Source organism: Garra rufa, chromosome 4 (assembly GCF_049309525.1).
Source record: "Garra rufa chromosome 4, GarRuf1.0, whole genome shotgun sequence".
In the NCBI taxonomy this organism is placed as follows: domain Eukaryota; kingdom Metazoa; phylum Chordata; class Actinopteri; order Cypriniformes; family Cyprinidae; genus Garra; species Garra rufa.
Genome location: NC_133364.1, coordinates 48,017,560 through 48,037,824, shown reverse-complemented (window position 1 = coordinate 48,037,824; position 20,265 = coordinate 48,017,560). Strand labels below are relative to the sequence as shown.

At 37.5% G+C, this 20,265-nt stretch overlaps 1 protein-coding gene across 1 annotated transcript in view; it reads right to left on the bottom strand.

Moving 5' to 3' along the window:
* The window catches only part of LOC141334108 (uncharacterized), a 294,786-nt gene that overhangs the window by 170,839 nt on the left and 103,682 nt on the right, over positions 1–20,265 (bottom strand). The gene's annotated exons all lie outside the window — the stretch shown is intronic.

Genomic DNA, 20,265 nt, shown 5'->3' with positions numbered 1-20,265 from the left:
TCTGTTTTTACTATTTTTACTATAAAAACAAATATTGACTGTACATAGAGATCGATTTAAGAAACTATTCGATACAGAAACATCCATTATGAGTTGTTATTAATGTTTCAAAATACAAGCAAGAATGCAATTTTTCTTGAACATCCAAATTATTGCAAATGTTGATTTTATATAAGTTAAACAAAAAGTTAATAAGTTAACATTTTACATTTTTAAATGTAGCCTACATTTTACACACAATATTGTTATATTTTACAACAAAATAATAATAGTTCCAACGTAATCCACAACAGAACTGGTGTGTGTCTACAAGAAACAGCAGTGTTTTGTTACTGAATGAATCTGCAGCTTTAAATGATTCAGAGAGACAGTGATCATTAATCCATTCATAACTACAGCCGTTTGCTTCATGACTAAATAAATAAATGAGGGACACAATGCCTTGCTCATTAAGACAGTGACTTACCGCTACCTACTGGTGATTTTAGTTTTAAATCTACAAGTTTTGCCATCAATTTATTGCTTTGTTAGTATATTAATAATACACTTAATGGAATGTTAACCCTTTAACTGCCCCACATAGAAAAAGGCAATGGAAAAAAATTTTGTTTGCATTTTTTTTTATCTCTTTATGTCACTAATAACCACACTCAATGTTTTTTTTTTCTATAAATCCCATCATTTTTTAAATATTGGCCTCTACCAAACGGTTGATATGTCACTTAATGGTAAAAGTACTGGAATTCACACTTATACTATGAAAATATGAACTATAACACTAATTTATTTAAAATTATAATCTAAAAAATATTTTTGTATATTGAATCTTCTTTATTTATTGAAGTATGCCATAAAATATTTCAGGTTTTCATTTTATCACGGAAATTATGTTTTCTTGTTTTTAATACCAAAATAAAAAGAACTCAAATAACTAAAACTAACAAAACAAAAGACATTACATGCTTTCTGCATTAAAAGAAATAAATAAGTAATAATAATAATAATAAAATAAAAAACAGCAAAAGATAATAAAATAATGGCATTTTAGGCTTTCGTGTTTCAAGAAACATGCCGGCAAGTGTGGCAGTGCAACAGAATTTTTGTTTCTAGATAAATGAACATTTCTTTGTAAACCAGCAATGTTGTGTAGTGTAAACCAACATTAGAAACAATCCTTCAAACAATATAAAAAACTAGTGATTGTAAAACTTTTCAGCAACATCTCTTGTGAGAGTGAGAGTGTGCATTCTTTTACCATAGAAACTGTTGTAAAAAATAAAACAAAAAAATAAATAAAAAAATAAATAACAATCTTACATTTTTAATGTTAATACACCAGTATTTGTCATTTAAGAAGTATCTGCAACTGATCATTATGTTTTTCAAACATTAATTCTATGATTTCATTATATTTACTTAAAAATATCCAAAAGTGGCAAAAAAGACATACTTAAGAAATGTATATTCATAGTATATTCATGAGGAAATAACAATAGCTGTGTCATATTCATAACTATGAATGATCAGAAGTTTATATTTATCAGCAAATAGTCCATTCTGACTGTAGAAATTGATGATTTGAAAACATTAGCTTAGCATTTCTACCTTTACCATAAAGTGACAAATCAACCGTTTGGTTGAGCACATTTTTGAAAAATTATTGAAAACATACTGAAGTTTTTTTTTTTTGTCAACAAGCAACATAATTTTGTAAAGTTAGGTGTTATATGTCAAAGAAATATGCTTAGCTTGCAAAATTTCACCAAAAACAGTTCACATGGCAGGAGTGATTTCTTTGATTCTGACATCCATGAGAGAAGAAGTGTTGTCACAAGTACTGCTGATTGACATAATGACATCTAGTGGATTTTTTCGCATAACATAGCTCAACCAGATGGTAGAGATGGCTCAATCAGCTTAAGTTAAGTTAGGTACTCCTCTTAATAAAATATGGTGACTCAAAATGTGCTCAACCATTTGGTCGATAATGTGGCATTACGTACAATTAATAATGCTAGGAATTGTTTGCCTCTATCAAAGGTAAGAAATGCACCTGTAAGTAAGTTTAAGTCTGTCTAGTGGCACCAACTACAAACTCAGTTAAAGTTAAGGTGATGAGTAGACTTTCCAATACATTGATTTATTTTTGTTTATTTTGTCTGCATGTAATGGCTGATAAAGCCATTAGTCTTGGATGGAGCAGGTGAGCTCTTGATCTGAGACTTTTTTGCCTCCCTGTTAGGCTACTCCTGTCTTTGAAATTGGCAGTGCTCCCTTCACGCTCTTGGGTCTCCTATGAGCACACCGCTCCCAGGGTAAACGCCTGGATTCCCCTCTTATCTCTGAGAGTTAATTCCTCCACTCCATGGAGTTTCGTGAGGCAATACCGAACTGGCCTCCCAGATGGCCTCCCCTCTGTGATTATTATAGAGTCAATTATGAGCATGCTGCTCTCTGCAGCTCCCATCATGTGACTGTCCTTATGGCTTAGTTGGCAGTGCTATCCTAACCCTTACTCAATTTAGAGGGTTGCCTGTGAGTATGACGCTCCCAAGGTGAGCATCTGCTCCCTGATGAGCCGTGAGGCAGCCAAAAAATGTTAGTTACATTTTACATTTTACATTTATTCATTTAGCAGACGCTTTTATCCAAAGCGACTTACAATTGGGAATACAACAAATAATTCATCCTAAGGAGGCAGATCGACATAGGAAGTGCTCAAAAGTACCATATGTCAGGCGTTGTTAGATGAGTACGGGCTAGAAAGGGAAGATCAGGAAAGAGAGGAGAATTTTTTTTTTTTTTTTTTTTCAGATAGTCAGATAGTGTCGAAAAAGATGGGTTTTCAGCAGTCGCTTGAAGACAGTAATGGAGTCAGCGTTTCGGATGGGGGTGGGAAGATCATTCCACGTTCATCTTTGCCTCTGTTTGGAGGCTTTTATGGTTGAGCGGAGTAGTGCTCCCCTCACTCTCAAGGGTCACCTATGAGTACAGTGTTCTCAAAGTGAGTTCCCTTCTCATCTCTTAGAGTTGAGTCTGTCGCTCGCTGAAGACCCAAACTCAATCTCTGAAACACGGACAACTCTATTTGTGTAAGGTCATCACATAAAAAAGGTTTAAATCATTAGGCTATGCAACATGCAAAATAATTAAAAGTCCTCTCTTGAACTGCACCTTCACTTCCATTTTCCTTTTCAGTCTCTTTTTGTTTTGGCCTAATCTCTCTCTGTCTCTCACATGACTTTAGGGTTTAACAAACTATGCTTTCTAAATGGCCTAAATTTTAAAATTAGAAAAGTGGGGAAAATAATTATTTGATCCCCTGCTGATTTTGTATGTTTGCCCACTGACAAAGAAATGTATCCTCAGTATCTTCATGTTGAAATTTAAATGGTAGGATTATTTGAACAGAATAACAACAACAACAAAAATCCATAAAAAACGCATTTCAAAAACGTTATACATTGATTTGCATTTTAATGAGCTGCATAACAGAACGGCTTTACTGACAAAATGTACACTGGATATCGCATGTGAGATATCATGCAGCCCTAACCTTAACATGCTTCTTCTTGAGCCACTCCTTTGCTGCCTTGGTCATGTGTTTTGGGTCATTGACATGCTGGAATACCCATCCATGACCCATTTTCAATTGTTCTCACCCAAGATTTAATGGTACATGTCCCCATCCATCATCCCTTTGATGCAGTGTAGTTGTCCTGTCCTCAACTCTTAGCAGAAAAACACTCCCAAAGCATAATTTTCCCACCTCCATGTTTAACTCCAAGGGTGTTCAGGGATGCCAGAGAAAATCAGGTTATCACACATACTTCAGGTTTGAATATCCAGGATGGTTTCTTTCATTATGTTTTTTTTTTTTTTTTATGACCGCATCTATCTGTTCACTGAGTGCTTTGACAGTAGTCCAATAAGACAGTTAAGGCGGCCGTACACGGTGCGAATTCGGACGGTCGGAAGACTGTGTGGACACGCACACGTCACAAGTGACTTTTCTTACGGACACAGTGGTACACGGCACAATTTTAAAACCTGGCGTGCCGATTTCCGAGCCAATCACATTCTGAGAGGAAGGCTGTGTATAATATACTGTGTATGTAGGCTACTGTTAAATACAACTGCTCTCTGTCTATTTCATTACTGCATATAAAAAATATGAGCCGTGAGACACTTTGCTACACATGCAGGAAACTTCTGATCACCCTTGCGTGTGTAGTACACTCGTTGCAAACTTGACAAAACTAATAAAATACAAAAAAAAATAAAATATTGTACCTGACCCACTTCCTGACCCGCATGTTTAATATTTGCGACTGACACCAGTGAACATATGCGGCTATGCAGTGGAGATGCGTTCACTGTCAAACAACATTCGGCATTAATTAGGTAATTTTGTCAAAAGAAATGTTCTTGATTACAAGAAAAATACAGATTGTTCTTGTGATTTATTTTGTCTTTCCTTTATACAGATTTAAATAGTTTCATTTTCAAAGTACTCTAAATTATGTCAGTGATTTTCCAATGTTAAATATGATCAAGAATTATTTTGTGTGTATATATATATATATATAATTTTTTTTTTTTTTTTTTTTTTTTTGTAATAAAAGTTAAGAAAAAGATTAGCCTATAGCCCAAAATATATAGACTACAAGCTAATTATTTTTTTCTTAACTTTAACTTCTTCTAAAAATTATCAAGAATATTAAATCAACTTAATAGGCTAGCTTAACAAATTTTCTTATACAACCATAACGAATGCACTTCAAAACGAAGGTTTCATATATAAATTCAGGAATCGCGAAAATGACTAAATAATATTATTTTATATATTAATTGTATAGCTATAATAGTTGTATCAAATGAATAAGGAAATTATAGTGCCTTGAATTTATTATGTAATGTTTAATTTTGTTCGTTTTGCTCTCTGGAAATGTAAAGAAAAAATACAGTTTTACTTGGAATTAGTTTTTAATCCCTGGTTTTAAACAAGCATATACAGGAGATAATTTCTATATTACTGCTTGAATAAACGTTTAAAATTGTGCTAGAAATTGTATAATTAAGGAAATTAAACAGACCTAGGCATTTGAAAAGAAAATGTGTCTAATAATTCCAAAAAGAAAGAGAAGTATTGGACATAATCAAAATATTCGAGACATTTATTAGGAATACCATTTTCTTAACAATTAAGATGCTGCATGTGTTTATCCAGTCTAATCGATGTATGTGTCTCTCCCCTGACTTTCCCAACAAAAATCCCACCCCTCTCAGAAAATACATAAAACTGACATTACTGAGCTATATGCGTTTAAAAGTAGCCTATTAAAATGGTACAATGACATTGCTCAGTTCAACATGTTGGGAAATCGGGCATTTTGTCCCGCGTCAGCATGTATTCAACAGTTAATAACGCTCAAAATTCAAAAGGTAAATATTATTCAGCCAATAAAGTGTAGGTCTATGCATTTCATAGAAAATTGTGTCTAGTACTATATAAATTACAAAGGTTTAATTGGCATCTTTATTTCAAACGACCCGACCGACCGGGACCCGAATATCATTAAAAATATTTTTGGATGACTCGTAACCGCAGGCACCCGCTCATTTTGGATCAACCCGCGCATCACTGTTGGCCACCACTATAACTAGCAATAGCTGTAGCAAACAATAGGTGATCGATCACCTATCGATACATCATATAGCGCTCGCTGTTCTTGCCAAACAGTTTATCCTCTTTCTCGATAGTCCAAGTCGCCATGGCGCTGTCATGTTCATCTTGTTCTGTGGTTTTCTTTTCTTTAGCTTCTGATTGGTCATTTCCCGTTTGATCAACAAAACGGCTCGTTCAACAGCACACGTCACGTTTTCAATCCGACAGCTCCCGAAGTTTTTTGACATGTTTAAAAATGATCGTGAGGTTGGGAAGTGCTCGTAAGGCACTCTGCTCGTCTCGTAATTTCTCACACACTATACGAGCCCCGACCATACGAGAAGAGACGATTTCCTCCGATAACCAAAAAAATCGCATGCGAGCTCATACGACCTCAAAAATCGTGTACGCCCGCCTTTATTGGATTGTTCTAGTTTTTCAGTATGGTTGTATGCAAATTCCAGTCTTGACCAAAGTTATTTTATTTCATCTTGTAGCGTAATCTGTAACTCTAGTTTGTTATTTATGGATGCAAGTCTTTTGTCTGTTTGTTTGGTTTAGGAGTGCTTCTCTTAGTTGTAGTGCTACTATCCATTTTGCAGTGGTTTTAGTGTTGATCGATGTATGCTTCTGTAAATTAATTTTTTCCAGTGTACAGTTAGTTTGTTCTTATAGTTGTCAGTATGTAATAATAATCCACAGTATTGCTACAGTTTGTAGAGTTAATACAGTTAGTACAGTGAGTACAGCTCTCTCAGTGACTGTGTGCTGCCATGATGAATCTTGCGCTCTTTGTGTGATCTCGCGTTACTCAGAGTCCGATACATTTAACAAAATATTTCACCATTCACCTCACTCTCAATCACCATTATATGTCTGATCTCAGATGCAACTGCCCTCGTGTTTTGTCACAAATGGCAGTCACAAGTAAATTTTCTGTCACCTTTGCAGGACTGTGATATGAAGAGTGTATAAAATTACACATCTTTGGCAACAATGTAAAAAGTGAATAGCACATAACAGGCGCAATACCTGCATAAACACAGATTTCTATTGGTACAATATGGATTACATGACTAAACATGCGCCATCGTTTTCAAATACCTACTTTTTTACAGTGCACTTTACAACTGTCACAACACGTGTAGGAATGCACAACACAATGTAGGAGTAAATGCAAAGTTTTTATTAAAATCCTCAGGCAGGTTAACAGACAGACAGGATGACTGGAACATACACGCACACAGTAGGTAACGTTGAAGCTGGACAGAGAAACTCAGAAATCAAACTTATAAACGTATAAAGAGGTTCTAATTACAACGATGGTGATGGGAATGAGGCTAATGAGCAGGAAGAACCAAATATGGGCATTGGGAAAAACCAAAACATAAAGCCGGTACAACAGAGGACCAAGGTGGAACCAGAGAGAGGGAGGAGCCCAACTAAGCTGGTGGGACAGAGCGATGGGGCACAGCTAGAGGAGTGAAGTCCTGAGGTGAAGGAGGGACAACAACTGACCAAGGCAGAGCTGGTGGTCCGACGGGCGACGGTGGAGATGAGGGAGCTGAGAGCCGGGGTGGAGCCGCAGGGTCGGAGGTCCGTGGGGAGTCAGACTCTGAGGCTGGAGGCGAAGACGAGGGATCCTCCAGCCATGACGGCGATGTAGACTGGCAGACCCAGTTTTAGCTCACCCTCAGTGGCGGTGCAGTGGGCGTTGCTGTCCTCAGCACCCTCACGCCCTACTGAAACGTCCACCGTTGCAGGCACAGTGGCCGGCTCTTGCACCTGGTCGAACAGGCTTGGCTCTGGCAGCGATCGTCCGCACTGTCGCTCCTGTAGGCGATGACTCTGTTGCAATGGGCTCTGGCTCGTGCCCCGCATGTCGGGGTGGTGGCTGGCTGGGCTCTGGGTCTGGAGTAGCACTGGTGAGTTTCTCCAGGAAACAGGCAGGGAACGAGGATCTGTTTCTCACCAGTGTCCACTCCACAAAGGTGGCAAAATTCACTCAAGGGCTGTCCTCGGATGATAGCGCTCTGTTCACCATGTTTAAGCTTGCTTCAGAGAGCGCACAGAACATGGAGGTAACTGTTTTGGTCTGGCTATCTGTTACGATGTGTGTTTGAATGTGCAACACCATGTAGGTGTAAATGTAAAAGTCTTTAATAAAGTCCTCAGGCAGGGTAACAAACAGACAGGATGACTTGAACATAAACGCACACAGTAGGTAACGTTGAAGCCGGACAGAGAAACGACAGGTGATGGGAATGACGCTGATGAACAGGAATAACCAAATATGGGCACTGGGAAAAAACAAAACATAAAGTCCAAGGGTGTGACAACAATGCTATATGCTTTTTTCAATTATCCACTTCGGAGAGCGTTTTCAAAAAGCTTAGTTTTACTTAACATAAATGTCATCTCGGTGTGGATGGAAGACCAAAACAGAGGCCTTCAAATAGATTATTAGTGTGGACCAGGCCTAAAAGATACAATAGGAAATCACTTTCTGGGGACAACTTAACACTTATTGGATTGAACTACTGTTATATTTAGTTTTTTTTTTCTAAAATGTTTAATGTTTATTTATTACATTTATTTTATTAAAACTTTTGCGTAGTGTGTGACGTTTCAAGCACGCAGGCTCTTCATCAGATTGTCTGCATGTTTGAAACATCACATACTATGCGAATTATTTAAAAAAAACTTTTTTATACTTTTTGGAGCCTTGGCTGATAGAGCTGATAAAACTGACGAGAATACTGCTTGAGAATAAATTACTAAAAAAAAAAAAAATCTTACATACAACTAAGGCCTTGTCCACATAGAGATGTGTTTAGCTGTATATGCATAAATTTTGTATTGAATAAGCGTTTCATTCAGATGGATCTGGCATTTTGGGAGAAGTGAAACCGATATGTATTTAAACCGGGTCCCAGAGTGGATACATCTGAAAACAACACCCTTGTGTTTTCGTGTGTACAGTGAATCTGCATATTTTCTGAAACGATAATGTCATCAGCCAATGTCAGGTAACAAAAACATGAACAAACACTGAACGATTGTCTTTTTATTAACTAACATTAAAGGAACACTCCACTTTTTTTGGAAATAGGCTCATTCTCCAACTCACCCCGAGATAATAAGTTGAGTTTTACCGTTTTGAAATCCATTCAGCCGTTCTCCTGTTCTGGCGATATCACTTTTAGCATAGCTTAGCATAGATCATTGAATCCTATGAGACCAATAGCAGCATTCAAAAACGACCAACGAGTTTCGATATTTGTCCTATTTAAAACTTGACTCTTCTGTAGTTATATTATGTACTAATACCGGTGGAAAATGTAAAGCTGCAATTTTCTAGGCTGATAAGATTAGGAACTACACTCCAATTCTGGCGTAATAGTCAATGAAGTTTGCTGCCGTAACATGGCCGAAGCAGGCGCAGTAATATCACGCAGCACATGTGCAAATGCTAACCTAGCTGGGAACTAATTTCAGGCGCTGCATGATATTACTCCGCTTGCTGCATCCATATTACGGCACCTAACTTCCTTGACTATTACGCCGGAATGGTAGTGTAGTTCCTAATCTTATCAGCCTAGAAAAGTGCAGCTTTACATTTTCAAGATAATTTGATGTGCACGCTTATTTTTAAGCAGTCCTTAATGCCAGTGCTCCGGCTGCATGTTCCTGTTGTGTGTGTGTGCACTTTGATGGATTAAATGCAGAGCACAATTCACCATACTTGACAGTTGGTACATGTCACTTCACTTTCACTTTTTCACTTTCAATTGGTGCAAAGATATTGCCTGTTTTATTTTAAAGGAAGTTTAATTTTAGTTATTTTTTATATTATGTTTCCAGAGGTGTAATTATAATATTACTAACGTTTTTGACAAAAAAAAAAAAAAACATTTAAAATTGAGTGATTTCAATTTTTTAAATAAGATTTTTGAGAGATTAATGACCGTTTTCCACCATTTCTCATCCTCTGACAGTCTGTTTTGCTGTTTTCTATTTAAAAGGTCAGTGTAACAGCCCACTTTTATGATTGGCTAACATAATTGCCCCCTTAATAAAACCACAGAAGGAATTATTGTATGATGAATTTTTCATTTGATGGTTGAATGGGGAGTTTGTCGCCTTTCTTTTTTCCTAGTCTCTCTCTAAATTTGTTGATTTTTATCCCCTATGAGACAAAAATAGTATATAATAATTGAGATCAGTCTGTATAGATTTTCTAGATTTAATTAATTGTATAACAGCCAACTTGAACTCTGTAGGGTACCGGCCAACCAGGATCAGGTTTGGACGCCCTGGTATAAAATCTCACATGCATTACATATCCACGTTTTGATGTTAATTGCTTTGTGCCATTAAACTGGGGTTAACTTTTATCTCTTTGTTTTTCCACCTTAGACCTAACAGCACTGAAAGAGGAGAGAGAAGATCTGAATGAAACTGAAGAGAAAGATCAGTTTGAGAATCTTCATGATTTCGTATCTGGAAAAAAATATTTTTGTTCCTTAGAGTCTGAAAAGACTTCTAAACAAAAAAGAGCTCAAAAGACAGGAACTGTGAGTATTTGCATTTGCTGTCAGTGTGGAAAGAGTTTCAAAGACCAAGCACACCTTAAAAGGCACATGAGAATTCACACTGGATAGAGGCCTCACAGATGCCAACAGTGTGGAAAAAGTTTCACTCAAAAAGGAAGCCTTAACAGACATGTGAGATTTCACACTGGAGAGAAGCCTTACACATGCAAACAGTGTGGAAAGAGTTTCAAAGACCAAGCACACCTTAAAAGGCACATGAGAATTCACACTGGAGAGAAGCCTTACACATGCAAACAGTGTGGAAAAAGTTTCACTCGTAAAGGATGTCTTAACAGACACATAATATTTCACACTGGAGAGAAGCCTTACACATGCAAACAGTGTGGAAAAAGTTTCAAACAACAAGCACACCTTAAAAGGCACATGAGAATTCACACTGGAGAGAAGCCTTACACATGCAATGAGTGTGGAAAAAGTTTCACTGTTAAAGGAAACCTTAACAGACACATAATATTTCACACTGGAGAGAAGCCTTACACATGCAAACAGTGTGGAAAAAGTTTCGAACAACAAGCACACCTTAAAAGCCACATGAGAATTCACACTGGAGAGAAGCCTTACACATGCAAGGAGTGTGGAAAAAGTTTCACTCGTAAAGGATGCCTTAACAGACATGTGAGAGTTCACACTGGAGAGAAGCCTTACACATGCAAACAGTGTGGAAAGAGTTTCAAAGACCAAGCACACCTTAAAAGGCACATGAGAATTCACACTTGAGAGACACCTTACACATGCAAACAGTGTGGAAAGAGTTTCAGTCAACAAGGAAGCTTTGAAAGTCACATGAAAATGTACAATAGAGAAAAGCCTTACAGATCCCCTCAGTCTGGATAGTTTCAATGTATGTGGAAACCTTAAAGTTTACCAGAAAATTCACATTACAGGGAGCCTTTTTACCTGCCAACAGTGTGGAAAGATTTTCACTCATAAAAGATACCTTAACATTCACATGAGAGTTCACACTGGAGAGAAGCCTTACACATGCAAACAGTGTGGAAACAGTTTCAGTCAAAAAGGAAGCCTTGACAGCCACATGAAGATTCACAATAAAGAGAAGCCTAACAGATCCCCTTAGCATGGACAGAGTTTTAAACCATTCCGGTCCTTGATTATGATTGGTTGAGCCACAATCAAAGCTCAATAAGAATCTTATACAGGGCTCCTACAATGATAGAAATTCTAATTCACATTTTAAGGCAATGTGTTTTGTCCATGGTACGTGTGGAAGTTATGTGTGAATGTGTGTAATGTGCATGTTACAGTTCAATGTTCACAGTTCTGCGGTGTGCAAGTGTGCCATATGAGCAACATGGTGGGTAGTGAGATAGTTTGTGAGAAGCAGATCAGAGTGTTAAGTCCTATGTGGTGTTGTGATTGAGAGTCCGTATAGCCTGCGGGAAGAAGCTCCTCCTCAGTCTCTCGGTGTTGACCTTCAGGGAGCGGAAGCGCTTTCGTGGCCACAACAGAGAGAACAGTCCATTGTTGGGATGGCTGAGGTCTTTCACAATCTTCCTGGCTTTGGTCCAGCACCGCTTGTTGTAGATCGAGAGCAGGTCAGGGAGCTTGATGCAGATCCTAAGCACCTTAGAGGGCAGTCTAAAGTCTCTCAATCGTCTGTGATGGTAGCGGCGATGCCGGGCCCTTTTCACCACAGTGTTGATGTAGGCAGGTCTCGCGTAATGTGAACACTGAGGTATCTGAAGCTGTCCACTCTCTCCACTGGGCTCTCGTTGATGACAGGGGTCTGGTAGTTCCTTTCCTGCTTAGTACTAAAGTCCACTATCAGCTCCTTTGTCTTACTGAAGTTCAGGAGGAGGCTCTTCCTCTGGCACTAGCTCTCCAGATTTCTAATCTCCTCCATGTAGGCCATCTTGTCATTGTTAGAGATCAGGCCCACCACGACGGTGTCGTCAGCAAACTTGATGATGATGGTGGAGTTGGTAGTGGCTACGCAGTCATAGGTATATAGTGAGAACAGCAGGGGGCTCAGAACACAACCCTGTGGGGCTCCAGTGCTGAGGGTGAGGGAGGCTGAGACATGTCTGCCCATCCTTACTGCCTGTGGTCTGCCAGTTAGGAAGTTGGAGATCCACTGACACATGGATGGTCTGAGTCCTAGGTGTTCCAGCTTCATGGTGAGTGCACAGGGCATTATAGTGTTAAATGCAGAGCTGTAATCGACAAAGAGCATTTTAACATAATTCCCCTTTCTGGTGTCCAGGTGAGTGAGTGATGTATGGAGGAGGTGAGAGATGGCATCATCTGTAGAGTGGTTCGGGCGATATGCAAACTGCTGTGGATCCAGTGTGTCAGGTAGTGAAGAAATTATGAAGTCTCTAACCAGCCGTTCAAAGCACTTCATCACTACTGATGTCAGGGCTACAGGGCGATAATCGTTAAGGGAAGCAGGATGGGTTTTTTTTGGGGACAGGAACAATGGTGGACTCTTTAAAGCATGTGGGGATTACCGACTGAGATAAGGAGAGGTTGAATATTTCAGTCAACACAGGTGCTAGCTGGTCTGCACAGGCTCTGAGAACTCGACCTGAGATGCCATCTGGTCCTGCTTCTTTCCTGGTGTTCACTCTCCTGAAGGCTCTCCTAACATCATGCTCGGTGTTACGTTATGTGTTTTTATGTTGTTGTATTCTGTATTTGTTATGTTTTTCTTATTCATTCTTGTTTTGTGTTAGATCGCCGCTGATTTGCCAGTTGTGGCACCGCCTATCAGCGGTTATTGGACGTCAATCGGCGGTCCTTTTAAAACGCCTCTTCCGCTTATCCAGAGGGGAGCCGGTGTGACTTCGGGCCGGTCGCGCTGTTCCAGACTCCGTCAGCCACCAGACCAAAGATCATTGTTCATCCTTTACTTATGTTCCAATTATGTGGTCTTTGTAGGAGAGACCTGCCCTTTTGTTTGAATTCGTTCTTTATGTTTTTGTAAGTGTAGTTAGGTAAGGTTTTTGTAATTTATTTTTCTTATCTTCTTTTGAAGGTTATTTAGTGTGATTTATTTTTAGTTTGATTTTGTTTGTTGTTTTGGGCCTTGGGTCTCTCTGAAGTCCATAAGAACCACTAAATTAAATGTTTTCTCTCATCTTTTAAATAAATCAAATAATCAATTAATGTTGTTTTCGTGTGTTTGGTCTGACGGCTTGATGAGAGTCTGTTTTTATTGCGTCTTACCCCTAGCGGACGTAATACTCGGAGATGATGAATGCGTTACTGGTGTTGGCATTGTCTTCCTGTCTCCAGCTGTTAACGCCACTAGCATTATTAGCATTGTTAACGCTATTTGCATTGCTGGCTGCAGCCTCGAAGCAGCCTCCCCTGTTTGTGTATTTATAGTCCTCAGTTCCCCACTCCCATTGTCCGTGATTGATGTTACTTTGTGTTTTATCATTCTGGGTTTTCCACGTTTCATTTTGTTTCATCAATAAATATCTGTTTCATTGTAACTCCAGTTCCCTGCAAGATTCTTCCTGGCTCATCTCCAAGGCATTTGTTGACATACTGTTATTCAAAAAATTTATATTAAAATCTCCCAGTAAAATTGTTTCAGTGTGACAATGAAACAATTTAAACAGTTCATCAAAATCATGGTAAAACAAATCATTATGAGAAGGAGGGTTATATAACACAAAAATCTCTCTGATAACATAACATTTAAATTTAAAACCTTTAAAACATTGTTGAACTTTTTCTTTTTTGATATAACACTACATATATTAAGATGACTTCTAAAACACCTTTTGGTGTTGACTTTAAAACAACATTAATGTGTTCAATAAAGTTTCACTGGAAAATATTACAGTGTGTTTCCATCATTGGCAGGTATGAACAACCAAATAATGAGACATGGCGTAAACCAGATTTCCATTAAGGCACCGAAAGTAAATGTCTCGACCATGTGATTATAATGTAGCTGTAGGATCAACAGAAGCTTGGAGGTGTCGCATTTCTTGCTCATTTAAGGGGAGGAAAGAGTTCAGGGACCACAACTCCACATTCTGCAAATGATTCCTCATGGAAGATGGCACTCTCCCAGTCTATGTCAAAGTCCTCCACATCCTAGGGATTAAGCATATAATCATTAAAAATATCCAATTACATTTGCACACTCTCTGTATCATGTCATAAATGAGAGAAATGAAAATCATTCCTAACTCTACATTCTCAGGCTTGTGAATTTTGTTATGTAGAAGTCCCACCTCCTAAACCTGCTGGGGGCTCATAGATCCCTCAGTGCGGAGCCCTCAGTGGTTCCAGCCCTCTGCAAATGTCTGCAAATCTTTGTGGAAAAGAGGTAAAAACACAAAGTGGACAAGAAAGATGTGTAGTGTGTTTGAGATATCCAGCAGGCCGTCTTCTTCAAGACTATGCAGGACATCTTAATATATGTATACTGCTGTCCACACATCATGCCAGAGCCTCTCAATCCTGTAATACGAAAAAACCTGAACATTTTTTGTGAGGTACTCATGGACATATATGGTGCTCAGCATTATCTTCAAATTTAATAATCTATTCTACATCATGTATGGTATTTGTTAGAATATGTTTCTCTCTCTACAGCTCTGGTCGTGGGCAGAGGTGGGTAGAGTACCCAAAATCTGTACTCAAGTAAAAGTAAAAGTACTTATGGAAAAATTTACTCAAGTAAGAGTAAAAGTAACAATCCCAATAGTACGGTGGCCGAGAAGTGCAAAACACAACAACAAATCGCAACACAAAAAACAAATCTGAAAACCAAATAACAAATCCAGAATCAAAATTACAAATTCAGAAAACGCAATATCAAATCTAAAAACAAAACGGCAAACCATAAAACACAATAACAACTCCGGAAACAAAATAGCAAGTCGGAAATCACAATGACAAACAAAAAAACACAACGACAAATCCGTCAAAACGGAAAAGGTAGGTATTTTGTGTGACCGGCGTAGTCGCTGCTGATTGGATGGAACTCCTGTCAATCAAGACATACAGGAAGTACAGTTCTAGTAGAGATGCAGCAGAAGAGACCGCTGCGATCAACTTTTAAACGGTAAGTCATTTATAAAACAGAACTGTATACTATCAGCACAGCTAATCAATTTATCTTGTGGATTAAAACAGATTATTAATAGATTATTTCTCACTTAATTAGTAGATTATTGGGATGTTATGCATTCTCTTCCTGCCGTTTTATCCATCGTTGTGTTATTAAAGGGATGGTTCGGAGTAGAATTGACTTCATTGCTATGCACTCCAAAGCCCATGTAAATACCCCATCCGAAGTTTTTTTTCACCTTCAAACATAAACCTTAAACGTGCAAGTAATCTTACCAAACTTGTACAGTAGTGTAAATAGGTTATGTACTCACAAAACGCTGCATCAGAACATTTGTAAGTCCACCATGAGTGTTTTAAAAACACGTTTTACCCGAGAACTACTAGTCTCAGAAACTACAAGTCGACGTCACTTCCCTGGTTTGAAAAAAGCACGTAAAAGTCCTCCTACTACATCTGTCTGCATGTCAACTTGGACTGTTACGTGCTTTTTTCAAACCAGGGAAGTGACGTCGACGTGTCGCCATTTGTAGTTTAGTTTTTGAGACTAGTAGGGATCGGCTAAAACCTGTTTTTAAAACACTCATGGTGGACTTACAAATGTTCTGATGCAGTGTTTTGTGAGTACATAACCTATTTACACTACTGTACAAGTTTGGTAAGATTACTTGCACGTTTAGTGGTGCAATTTACGAGATACATCACATGTACCATTCACTCCTGTAACAAGCAATTCGAAAAATCTCCATAAATGTTTGACTATGGTAAAAAAAACTTCGGATGGGGTATTTACATGGTTCGGAGTGCATAGCAATGAAGTCAATTCTACTCCGAACCATCCCTTTAAGGCTTTAAGGATTTTTTGCGGGTAGGGAGTTATTTAATAGATCTGGATTTATTGATTGACCTAAGTGAGAATGAAAATGTTAAAATAGGCGAGCAGTTTTCATTTCAGAATCATGGTAGGCCAATTTTTCCAAAAAATGTGTACTGTGTATATTGTATTATAGCAGTAATCATTGTAAACACATTATTACTATATTTATTATATTTTTTATAGCCACTAAAGAACTATTGTGTGAAGTATCAGTGATGCCACAGGACTGAATTGTAATGGAGCATCACTTAACAGGGTTCGTACGGTCATGAAAAACCTGGAAAAGTCATGGAATTTTAAAATGGCAATTTCCAGGCCTGGAAAAATTTTGGAAAAGTCATGGAAATTTGTTTCACCATCTCTGTATATTAGAATATTGCTGATAATTTTGTTTAAATTCCAGTTAACAAGCGCACGATCGGTCACGTGGGGTAACGGCGACTCGCAGTTTTGTATCAAATGTAAGGCCATAAAAAGTTATAAATATTTAAAATAGTAAAAGAAAAGTCTTGATTATAATTTTAAGAGGTCTTACAGTTGGGGACGGAAAGACGATCGCGATAGGGTTGGATAAATCTTCAAAAAGGCAATGATGTCATTGAATTTATATGTGCACTGGACGTTTCAAAGTCAAAACGCTGCACGGATGTCTATTATGAATGTATCTGAAGGGAACAGACTGTCCTCAGAAACGTGTTGCATGTTCATTTCTTGTCTGACAAAACAGCGTTAATGCTGATTTGTATATACAGCCGTAACTAGGGAAACTAATATTTCAGCGCTCCTAAAGCGCCCCCTAGTGACAGAATAAATTTTTATTTCCAATAATTTTTTTCCAGCTTTTTATGATCAAATTATTGCAATTATCAATCCATGTTTTTATGCAGCAGACACATAGAGGTGTAAATGTGAAAAAAGTTAATGTGCCTTTTAAAAATCTAAACAATTAAGTAATATATATATATATATATATATATATATATATATATATATAATCTTATGTAATACTTAATTGTTTAGATTTGTAAAAGGCACATTAACTTTTTTAATTGCTGGAAAAAAATTATTGGAAATAAAAATTAATTCTGTCACTAGGGGGGCGCTTTAGGAGCGCTGAAATATTAGTTTCCCTAGTAACGGCTGTTACTATTATGTATTTTTTATTTGGGTTAGTTAAATTAATTTTCGGGCTCCCAAAATCTGATGAGTACCTGCCCAAAGGGCTACCAGAGATTTTAACATTTTGCGAGCCCTGAGCCGTCAATCACTCCCTGTCACTGAAACTGCGCTCCGCTTAACTTGGAACTGCATGTTTTTTCTCTCTTTCTCTCAACCAAACCCTGTTCCGGCGTTGCACAAACTGCATGGCAATTAGGGGTGTGAAGTATGACGATTTTTTTTTATTGTGGACAATTAAAAAGTCTCCACAATCTGCTTTTGTAGAAATATAGTATATTTCGTGCTACAGCGCACATTCTGTCAGATACAATTCTGGCGCCTCCGTGTCAATATACTGTACAACGCACAAAGCACACGTACGTTTGCAAGATGTCTGTTAAAGATCTCTTCATCTGGAAAGCATCTGCTGTGTACAAACGTCTGGCAGACGTCTGTAAGATGTCAGTTTTACACACATTCTGAATCACAAACATCTAATAGAGGTCTATTTGACATCTGATGGGAAACGTCCAATAGACATATTGCAGATGAGCAAACTACGTCTTGTAGATGTCTTGCAGATGTAAATGCAGACGTCAAATAGACATCTCCGAGATGTACATGTGCTAATCAGAATCCGCCATGAAGAATGGCACATAACTAAAAAGAAATTGGGTGCTCCTAATTATTTTTGGATGATCCTAATTTTTTGAAGTTGGGAGCACCAGTGCTACCAAGTAAAAAAGTTAATTTCGAGCCCTGATACATATATATTTCATGAAACATTAAGTCATGAATATTTACTTAAAGTCATGGAAAAGTCATGGAATTTTACTGGTAAAAATGTGTATGAACCCATTTCTCCTGTTATTCTCCTTCTCTATCCTGCTTTCAGAACAAGAACCACCTGAAGTAAAACAGTGCCAGCTCCTAAGTATGATTACATCACAATTTGTTAATGTAATCTATAGATTGCTCCTGCTGACTATATCCAGTTTTTCTATGAAGACTTCAGATGACCAGCACCTGTGAAGAGATGACGCCAACCCTTGAGAGGACTTCAGATGTAGCAGACTCTAAATAAACATACAAAACTGATACATTTTCCTTGCATTGTAATCATCATGATCACATCATGCTTTAATTTGTTCATTGTTTCTGATTACATGACGTTAATTAACTGCATGATTTGTATAGCTTAATTTCAGAAAATTTCTGCCATATTAACATAATTTAAAACCGATACACTTGTTAACAGAACTCTTATTTGCAATGTAGATACATTCATTTCTGTAAAGCTGCTAGAAACAATGTGTATACTAAAAAGTGCCATACAAATAAATGTAAATTGAACAAAACTTGATGCATCTTTCATCTTTTCTCCTCTCCAGATCAGGAGGGAATTCACTCTGCTTTATGTGACTGGAGCACAGCAAACTGTAGTGGAGACTGTTCAAGGACAACATTCTTTATAGTTTATTATAAATGTCTAAATTGATTGCTGTAAATGAGTGCATAACAAAAGTCAACATACATAAAAATATGATAAAATGTATAAAAATGTTTTAAGTTGTTTTCAATTTAAATATACCACAAATATATATTTTAGATATTAATAATTGAGGGGTGCACAAGATTAAAAACATTAAACAAGATTCATTTTCACTCAATCTTAAAATATTTATACTTGTAAGACAACAAACTTAACATTAACCATGAGATCAGTAAAACGACAACGAACATTAAGATGTGATTGCCCTTGACTAACGTAAAAGTTGTAAGAACACCCACACGCACATATATATTTATATCATATTTATATAATTATATTTACATAGAGAGGCTGAAGTTACCTTAGTAATAGACCACGATGTCGTTTACATAGCAAACACAGACTTTTAACATGGTAACTTCAGCCTAAAATATGGTAACAAGGCAGGTGAGGATAGCTGACCACATTAATCCTCAAATATTAGCGGATTTTATCTTTTAAAAACAACACTTATACAACTAGATATGTATATTACGTATACGTGTATACATTATTTTATAAATAATGTCAATAAATTATTTTATTGTCACTAAATACCAAAAAAATTGCAGTTCTGTCTCTCTAACTCAATGTATTCCGCTATGAACTTCCTTGAACTATTTGAGGCTTCGTGAATCACGTGACGATCGAGCGTTTTGTCTTGATTGACAGGAGTTCCGCCCAATCAGCAGCGACTACGCGGTCACACAAAATACCTACCTTTTCCGTTTTGACGGATTTGTCGTTGTGTTTTCTGACTTGTCGTTTTGTTTTTTTGTTTGTCGTTGTGATTTCCGACTTGCTATTTTGTTTCCGGAGTTGTTATTGTGTTTTATGGTTTGCCGTTTTGTTTTTAGATTTGATATTGCGTTTTCTAATTTGTAATCTTGATTCTGGATTTGTTATTTGGTTTTCAGATTTGTTTTTTGTGTTGCGATTTGTTGTTGTGTTTTGCACTTCTCGGCCACCATACATATGCCTTTGTTCACAGTTGCATATTACAATCACACAACTCACTGTCTTCAGTACAACAAACTTTAGGTATGGCGGTATGAAGCCAGATCTGCTTTGGTGTAGTAGTTGAATCTCCACAGCAGCTCAGCTTGGGCTTCAGTAGTCAGCTGAACTGGGAACTTACTGAAGTCATTTGTTTCTTCACCTTTGAAATTAAAATATAAATGTTTTTTTATAAATGTTTCATATCATGTTAATTGCATGTTTGAGGATTCAGATGCCCCAAATTTCTGAAAGGGGGTTGTTTTGGAAGTGGTAAAAAAAAAAAACATCCTGGAGTCCTCTTAGGAAGTGAGTTTAGCATATCATTCACATGCTTCACATTATCAGTCATTTATCTTTATCTTTA